This window comes from Apodemus sylvaticus, chromosome 3, assembly GCF_947179515.1.
Source record: "Apodemus sylvaticus chromosome 3, mApoSyl1.1, whole genome shotgun sequence".
Lineage (NCBI taxonomy): Eukaryota > Metazoa > Chordata > Mammalia > Rodentia > Muridae > Apodemus > Apodemus sylvaticus.
This window is the reverse complement of record NC_067474.1, coordinates 10,272,609-10,282,074: the sequence shown is the minus strand read 5'-3', so window position 1 is coordinate 10,282,074 and position 9,466 is coordinate 10,272,609.

The window sequence follows — 9,466 nt, the reverse complement described above, 5'->3', positions numbered from 1 at the left end:
ATGCCTGTCTGACCAGCTCTGTGCTTTCTCCTGATAGCACAGAAACTGCGTTCACGTTAATTGTCTGCTAATCCTGTCTGTGCTTTGTCTCTCTGGCCTCATTCTGCTCAGCAAACCTTCTGTGGGTTTTCTGTCTCCTTGACGTCCTCTAATCCCTCCTATGCACCTATAACTTACTTCACTCTTTTGTTTTCTCTGTTGAGACAGCATCTCATGCAGTGTAGGCTGGCCTTCAAGCTCTGGTTTTCCTGCCCTACATTCCAAGTGCTGGATACGATTATGTGCCACTGTACCTGGATAAAAACTTTTATTTTAGTCTGAATACATCAAACAGCTTCTTTCTTACTTTTTTCAATCTTAAATCTGTTGTTGGATGCTAAGGAGGTTAGAAAAGAAAGAAAATACTTTCTGCATGCTTTAAATACAGTGAGACTTTCCATTGCATATACTGCTTCTAAATTAAATTTTCTTTACTTTCTGGGGCTGGAGATGTAACCTTGGGCCTCATTCAGACACTAGGCTGGGTCTCCAGCTCTGTCTTAATAGATTAATATGTATTAATTGTATATGTTAATGTGATTTCCTGTTGTATTTTATGTACCATGATCAAACAGGATATCTAGCTTTTATTACTTGTTATTGTTTCCTCATTTGGGGAGCTTTTGAGTTCCTCTCCGCTAGGTCTTCAAGTGATGCCATCCCATGATGATACAGAGCACCAGAGCTCATTTCTTCTGCTTAGTTGAGTTTTGGTACCTAGTTTTGAATCTCCCACACCCCCATTCCTTCCTTAAGCCTCTCCATCACTCAGCTACTTCTTTCACGAAGCCTCCTTTGATGTCCTCCACATCTGGATGGGGTGTCTAGCAGGGCTGTGTATCAGACTGCCTTGATCATCCCCTCATGACACTTACCACAGAAGTAAGGACTTTCACATCACTTGGGCTTACTCACCAAGATTTAAGCTTTTCTGAATTATACCAATATCTGAAATGCTAGATTCTTCACCTCATCAGTGCATTTGTGAATATGTTCATCCGTGCGTCTGTGCGTGTGCATGTGTTACTTCTTTTAAAAAAATTATTGGTAATTTTATTTATTTTAAATGTTATAATCCCTTCCTGGTTTTCCCTCTGAAAACCTTCTTTCCCATGCTCCCTCTGCCCCCTTGCTTCTATGAGGGTGCTCCACCCCCACCCCCCACCCACTTCTGCCTCACTGCTCTAGCATTCCCTATCCTGGGAATGCTAGCAAGCCTCCACAGGACCAAGGGACTCCCCGCCCTTTGAAGCCAGATAAGGTCATCCTCTGCTACATGGCTAGAGCCATGAGTCCCTTCATATGTACTCCCTGGTTGGTGGTTTAGTCCCTGGGAGCTCTCGGGGGTACTAGTTGGTTGATATTGTTGTTCTTCTTATGGGGTTGCAAACCCCTTCAGCTCTTTGGGTTGTTTCTCTACCTCCTCCATTTGGGACCCAGTGCTCAATTCAATGGTTGGCTGTGAGCATACACATCTGTATTGGTAGGGCTCTGGCATAGATTCTCAAGAGACAGCTATACCAGACTCTGTCAGCAAGTACTTCTTGGCATTAGCAATAGTGACTGGGTTTGGTGGCTGCCTATGGGTTGAATCCCCAGGTGGGGCAGTGTCTAGATGGCCTTTCCTTTAATCTCTGCTCCACTTTTTGTCCCTACATTTCCTTTAGACAGGAGCAATTCCGGGTTAAATATTTGAGAATGGTGGGTGGCCCTATCCCTCAACTGAGGGCCATGCCTAACCTCTAGATCTGGTCTCTATAAGTTCTTTCTTCCCTTTGTTGAGTGTTTCAGTTAATGTCATCCCTGTTGGGTCCTGGGAGCCTCTTGCTTTTCTGGTGTCTGGGACTTTTTATTGGCTACCCCCAGTTTTCCACCCCCCATTGCTACATACCTTTGTTCAATTTCCTGACCCTCAGTCTCTTCTCACACCTAATTCTGTCTCCCCCCATTTTTCTCTCCCCCATTCTCTCTTTCTCCCAAGTCCCTTCCACCCTCTACTTCCTGTGATTATTTTGTTCCCCCTTTTAAGTAGGCCTAAAGAATCCACAATTTGGTCTTCCTTCTTTCTTAGCTCCACATGCTCTGTAAATTGTATCATGGGGTAATCCGAGCTTTTCTCCTAATATCCACTTATTAGTAAGTACATACCGTGTGTGTTATTTTGTGACTGGGTTACCTCACTCAGGATGATATTTTCTAGTTCTATCCATTTGCCTGTGAATTTCATGAAGTCATTGTTTTAAATGGCTGAGTAGTAAGTACTCCATTGTGTAAATGTGTGTGTATGTGTGTGTGTGCGTGTGCGTGTGTGCGTGCGCGTGCGTGTGCGTGTGCGTGTGCGTGTGTGTGTGTGTGTGTGTGTGTGTGTGTGTGTGTGTGTGTGCGTTACTTCTATGTTTCCTGTTTAGGGCTGATCTCTTGGGATTGGATAACCATTTAAAGAATTCGTCTCTGGCTCATCCAATACCTCACTGGTCTTCATCTTGCTTGTTTCTCCTTTCTCGGAAACTATTGTTGAAAGCTGCCTGTTAGCCAGTTCTGAATACTGTAGTTTCCTTTAACAGGTCTTTAATTTTCTCTGTTTTTTCTCCTTCCCTTCCCTTTTTATCTGTTTCTTTCTATTACTTGTCTTTTCTTTTTATGTGATATTGGGTATCAAACCCATGGTCTCACTTACTCAGTACCAGGAAGGCCCTGAAATAGCAATGATTTGTTTTCAGCCCCCTGAGAGGCCGAGATTATGGAACTGTATCATCTAAGTCTGGTCTATGGCTGCATTTCTAATCGTTGAAAATAAGAGGCTAGTGCTAGTTCATGTTATTCCTGCAAAGGAAATCTGATGTCTGTGCATACTGCTTGTTTTAGATATTGAGTTCCCACGTATTAAAATACCTAGTGTCTACTTCTTCTTTTCCTACTTTTTCATTTATCATATTGTAGCCTCCTACTCAGGTACCAATATCATACTCTTTTTATTAAGAGACATTGTATGACATTTTAATGTAAATGACTCTCTTGATCCTCCTGCCTCTGCCTGAGTAGGGCTGAGTGGCTTTCCTCTTCTTTTCATGAGGTTTAAGGACTATAAGGTATGTTTCAGCAAATAAAGATTTCCCATTTTAGAATAGCTTATGATTATAGATTAATTAATACTTAACTTGAATATATTTTCTATCTTGATTTTTTATTTCTAGCATACAATGAAGCACTTTTTCATGTTTTTAAAAAAGTAAACAAACCTCCTTAATTATAGGGTACAATTATATATCAAAACAATTTAATTTAATTCATTCTTCTGTGTTCAGTAATTACTGACTTTCTTATCTTAGAAATTTGAGATTACTGTAACTAACCACCTTAAACTGTTTTAAAATAGCACACATTGGTTTCTTATACTTCTAAAGGTGTGAGAGTCTAAGATCAAGGTATCAGTAGTTTGGGAGCCTGGTAGAATCCCTGCTCATATAAAACTATCCAACTATGTGCTCACATGGAAGAAGCAGGCAGGCTCACCTGGCCTTTTATAAGAGCAGTAATCCTATTCATGAGGGCAGAGTTCTCAAGTCCTAATTCTCTTCTAAAGGCTCCACTCAACAGTACCACCTAGGGGTAGGTTTCCATATCTGAATTAAGAAGCACACACACACACACACACACACACACACACACACACACACGTACACTAGTTACTTTTTTATCACATTGCTGTGACAAAATAACTGACAAAAGGCAAGGTTAAGGAGGAAGAGTTTTGGTTCACAGTTTGAGGGAACACAGTCTGTCATGGTAGGGAGTCAGGGCAACAGAGTGTGAATAGTTGGTCACATGACCTCCACAGTCAGGGATCCAGAGGAAACTGATGCTTGTGTTGGGCTAATTTTTTACATTTTTTTTTTTTAACTCTGGGATCCTATTCCTTGGGATTCTGCTGCCCATATCACGGTAGGTCTTCCTCAATCAACCTAATCTAGATAACCCCTCACCTATAAGCCTGATGTATTGTTTTTTTGGTGAGTCTCGATTTTGTCAAGATGACAATCAGTGTTACTTATGCATATTCATAGCACTTATGATGTGGTTCAATTTCTGAAATGAAAATGGGATTTCCATCTTACAAATTCCTAATTCTCACTATAATAATGTTTGCATTCTAGATGTTTCAGAAAAGGGCCTAGGATAAAGCAGATGATACCATCAGCTGAAATTGTTAAAGAGAAATGCATGGCAGACAGATTGTTTTCAGTAGTGTAGGCAGGGTGAAGGGACTCACAGAGGGTGTGGAGGCACTCTCAAGAGCTAGTAACATCTGGCACCCATCACTGATTGTGAAAGAACGCTCAGAAAGCTCTCCATTTACTCTTCTTATACATAGAGATGTAACATAGAAAGTCAGCAAAGTAAATGCATGAGGTTGGGACCATATTTTAAAAGTAAAATATAACTCAAACAGATGACTTTAGAATGTGAGTCAAGAGGGTGGTAGAGAGGGTAGAGAGAAATCTCTCTGGTTTTGTGAACTGGTCCTGTGTATGGGTCTTCTTCTGGTCTAACCAGGCTCATTCATGCAGATGTAATATTTGACAGCTCCAAGAGGACAATAGGGAGCCAGTTGGCCTTATTCCTATGTTCTGTACTTGATATAAATTTGGTTGAAGTGCATTGACATGCCCCGACATGGCTACTTCTCCTAGCATGTCTTAGGTGTCTCCATTATGTTCTGTTAGTAAAGGCAGCTAACAAGGGCAGCAAAGAGTTAAGCAAAAAAAAAAATTAAATAAAATTTCATTTCTTCTTAATATGAACAACTGGCTTATCAAGCTGCAAGCTATAGGAACACTAGAAGCCATAATAATTAAGGCTTATTGTCTATAATGATCCAGGCAGTTTATACAAGTGAAAACAATAGATGTTGCCCAAATCATGGTCCTGTATTATCTTCAAATATTAGCATATGTTTTCCAGTATTTATATTATTACCCTTAGATCTGCCGCTTTCTTGTAGCATGTCTATGTGCCTGTATACATGTTTAAATATATGTGCATGAATGAAAAAAAAGAAAGAACGAAAAATGAAAGGAAAAGACATGGCTGCTCCTAGATATGGTGGAGGGAAAGTTTATTATACATATGTGTGAGAGCTAGCCAGAGGTAGAAACATCTGGGAGAGTCCAGAGCCATCATGACTCTGAACTGTGTGGGGAGAGGAGGAGGGGAAAAGAGAGAGGGGACCAAGTACAGCCTCCAGGAGGTCAAAGGTTAAGAAGGAGCAAAAGAGGCAGAGAAGGACAGAAAAGGTGTCAACATAGACAGAAAAAAAATCAACATAGAAGAAAGAGCAAGGAAGTGTTTCACTCGGGAGACAGAGCGAGCGAGGCTGCAGCAGGAGAATGTTGGGGATGTCAAAGTGATAAGATGGAGAAGTTTATCTGTAGAACAATCCACAGCTTCCTGGCATTCTCTCCTCCCCTCACAAAATCAAATATAGTATTTACAGGATCCGCAAGTGCTAATGCACAGAGTAAGGCTCCCTCCCCCAAACAAGGCCTGCCTGCTGGCCACCAAGACTTTAACAAGGTGTCTTTTGAGGGGATCTGCACATCCAATCCACAACAGAAATGTACCTGCTGCGCCTGGAAACTATGCAAGTCCCTATGGCCTGGGGTACCTCCCTAAGTGTTACTCTTACTTCTTTTAGACTAGCTTTGGAAATATTCATCAAAGTTTCCTTAGCTTCCTCTTACCTGTTACATGAGGCAGACACTGGTAGAGACCTAATCCACCTTGTAGGAAAGCTGCCAGCAAGTTGGAGAGAGAGATATATATGCATACACATACGCACATACACACAGTTTTGAAATCTGTTCTAAAAAACCACAAATAAAGACAACATTCCTAAACAGTTTCCAATAGACAACGTAGCCTGTACAAGACTAAAGATACAAGACTAAGGTAGCAATGATTCTGATCACAACACTAAATAAGCAATAGATTCAAAATTTTAATGTGTAATAAATTAGCTTAACAAAGCTTAACAAAGCAAGAATGTCAACAGAATATGAGAATAAAATAACCGCAATTATTTTTTGTGGGGATGAAATTATGTTCTAGGTATGCTTGATAAGCAGTCAACATTGAATTACACACTGAGCCACAAATTACATTTTGAGAGAGATCAGAAGCCAGATATTTGTTTCTAAAGACCCTTTCTAAGGATCTTATTTCAGAAAGATATCAAAGATTTTCAGTTGAAATTTTTCAGTTGTGTATACTTGAACAAGTGTTAGAGTCCAGTGCCTGTGAACTCAGAAAGCCTGTGAAGACTGTCAGGCCAGGTTCCGACCATTGAGATGTGTCCAAGTTCAAAATGTCAGTGTTCTTATAGAAAGGAAAAATTTGAGTCACATTGAGAGGGATGTGGGGCATGACGAAGGCACTCCGTGTAGATGGAAGCTTATCTGAGGCTATGAGAAGTCGCAGGAGGTGTAGACCGAATCTTTTTACACTCTTCAGAAGCAGCTAACTGTGAAGACCTCTTCCTCTTGGTCTAATCTACTGGTATTTGGCTATGGCAACCCTAGACAATGAACATCAAGAGAAAATTTTTCTGGTACATGAAATGATTGAATTCATTCATCCAGGGGCCTTGGGAAAACAATACCAGGATAATCATATCTATTATCCTGAAGCCATTAGTCCTTGATTAGGAATGGAGTCAGAAGGTTCCAAAAAGACTGAAAATTTTAATAGAAGCAAAACAAATAAAATCTAGCCTAGGGGATGAGACAATGTTTTGAACTCATAAAGAAAGGCTATGTTTCCCCTTTCCATTTAGGATCCACCAGAAAAAAGAAAAGAAATCAAAAGATGATGTCTGACTTTTAGCAGTTGATGTGTGTTATGAACTAGATTCCAGTTATCCTAGAAATAGTCCCGTAAGAGTTATGAAGGTTATGACTTTTGACCCAGTAAGAATGTCATACAATGTTATCCCATTTTAAAATAACTTTATAACACACATTGTGGTGGTTTGAATAGGTTTGACCCCCATTAGATTCATGTGTTTGAATGTTTGTCACTATTATGGTGGCACTATTAGGAGGTGTGGCCTTGTTAGAAAAACTGTCAGGGTGGACTTTGAGGTCTCTTATGCCCAAGTTACATCCAGACACAGCCTCATTCTGTTGCATTTGGATCAAATGTAGAAAAAACCCACTGATACATGAGTGGGGTTGAAATGCCATGTATTTACGTTCAAGGAGAGAAAGAATGTGACTCTAAGGCAAAGACCAATATGCCTTTTACATATGAAGAAGGTACTTATTGTATAGTTCCTACTATGTGACACTGTAGAGAGCAAAACAAGGGAAACCGGTAAGGTCAGAGTGTTTGAGGAATGTGGAGCAAGGCAGGCAGGAAAGCCTGGGTAGGTAGAACATGGGTGCCACTATAAAGGAGTCACACTATATCAACCCCAGAGTGGCTCCTGATATGAACGATGGGTGTTAGTGAGTGACATGTATCAATGCTGATCATTGCTGTGCTTTGAGCATAGCTTGAATCCCAAACTCACTCAGTAGTTTAGCACCTAAAATCTCCAGCTGCTAGCAACAAGAAGATAGGATCTTAGTTCAACTATGCTGAGTGGAGGTGGGGCATGGGGGAAATAACTAGATTAGTGTAGGTCTTTAGGTGAAATCCTGGTGGCTTTAGGGAGGGAAGGATGTAGGGAGAGACAGAGACAAAGACAGACAGACAGACAGACAGACAGACAGACAGACACACACACACACACACACACACACACACACACACACACACACACACAGAGAGGGAGAGAGAGAATACAAAGATACATGTGTATTCCCAGCATGATGTGGTATAGTAGCCAAATGCCCACTTTACATGAGTCTGCTTTTAAATTTCCAGTCTTCACACCTGGAGGTCGGGGACAATTATTAAAAAAATAGATCTCCTCAGGCATTTTGTTACAGTAACACAAAACAATCAAAGTAAAATGGGTATGCTAATGCAAAATGTTAATAAGGGGCCTAGGGTGAAGTACAGAAAAGGACAGATGTAAATTCTATTGTCCATTTGATTGTTTTGTAAATATTTAAAGGATAAAATCCAATTCTCTTTTCATAAACAGTGTAAAAAACTGTTTAATGTGTTTTTATTTTATAATTATATTCTTCCTAAAGTATTTTGAAAGATTCTTCTCTGTGTCTAAGGGACACCTGGCTTAATAAACACCTATTGTGGTGAAATTACCTTTGTGCTTTAGTAACTATGATTGTTTTTTGCTAATTACCATCAGGTATTTCTTATGTTTTATTGTTGGCTTGAGAATAAAATAGATGGGTTTGATTAAGCCATTAGTAAGATGAATAATATTTCTTTGATAAAACAGGAAAATGAGAACATTTTTTTGTTTATTCTTTCTCCTTAAGTAGGTTCACAATCTGCAGTGAGGATGCTTTACATAACATTTTCTTTCCTCTAAGGAACATTTATATTTGCTTCTCCTGTTGAAGAACAGATAATGGAGGAGCAGAAAGCAAAGCCGAACTCATCCTCACTTAGAAGTGTGATGATGGAGCCCTGGGAGACCAGAAGCTTCCCATCCTTTTTATCATATATTCAGCAAGCAAATGTTTGTTGACTGGCATTTGCAGGCCAGGATATGGATAGACTATTGATCATATTGACAAAGTCTCTAGTTCATCTTGTTGGTGGATCTGCAGTCGCAGTAGAGTTATGGAATCCATTATATAGAATAGCTGTAATTTACCATAAAGCTTGGTGCTTTAGTCTGGAAGATTGACTGGAGTACACACTGCAAAATAGGAGGGAAACAAGGTGTAATCAGAGGTGGTGGGTTAGAATTGACATTTACCTTAAATTTGAAAATAGTGAATAAAACTATTCTATTCTATTCTATTCTATTCTAGTCTAGTCTAGTCTAGTCTAGTCTAGTCTAGTCTAGTCTAGTCTAGTCTATGAAAAACTCTTTATTTTGTGATTAAAAAATAAAATTTTGTGATTATATAACCAGTTCTTTACATGCTCAAATTAGCTTGGTACAGAAACAATTCAAGGTTGACCATTTTCCTGGCTTCCTGGCTCAAATCTCATCTGGGATAACCAGTCAATACTCATGTGTGAGAAAGGCTAGACTAGTCTAGTCTAGTCTAGTCTATGAAAAACTCTTTATTTTGTGATTAAAAAATAAAATTTTGTGATTATATAACCAGTTCTTTACATGCTCAAATTAGCTTGGTACAGAAACAATTCAAGGTTGACCATTTTCCTGGCTTCCTGGCTCAAATCTCATCTGGGATAACCAGTCAATACTCATGTGTGAGAAAGGCGGCAACAGAGGGACCAGCTAATTCTTAGTGGGGCATCCTTTGTCCAGGAGATAAAG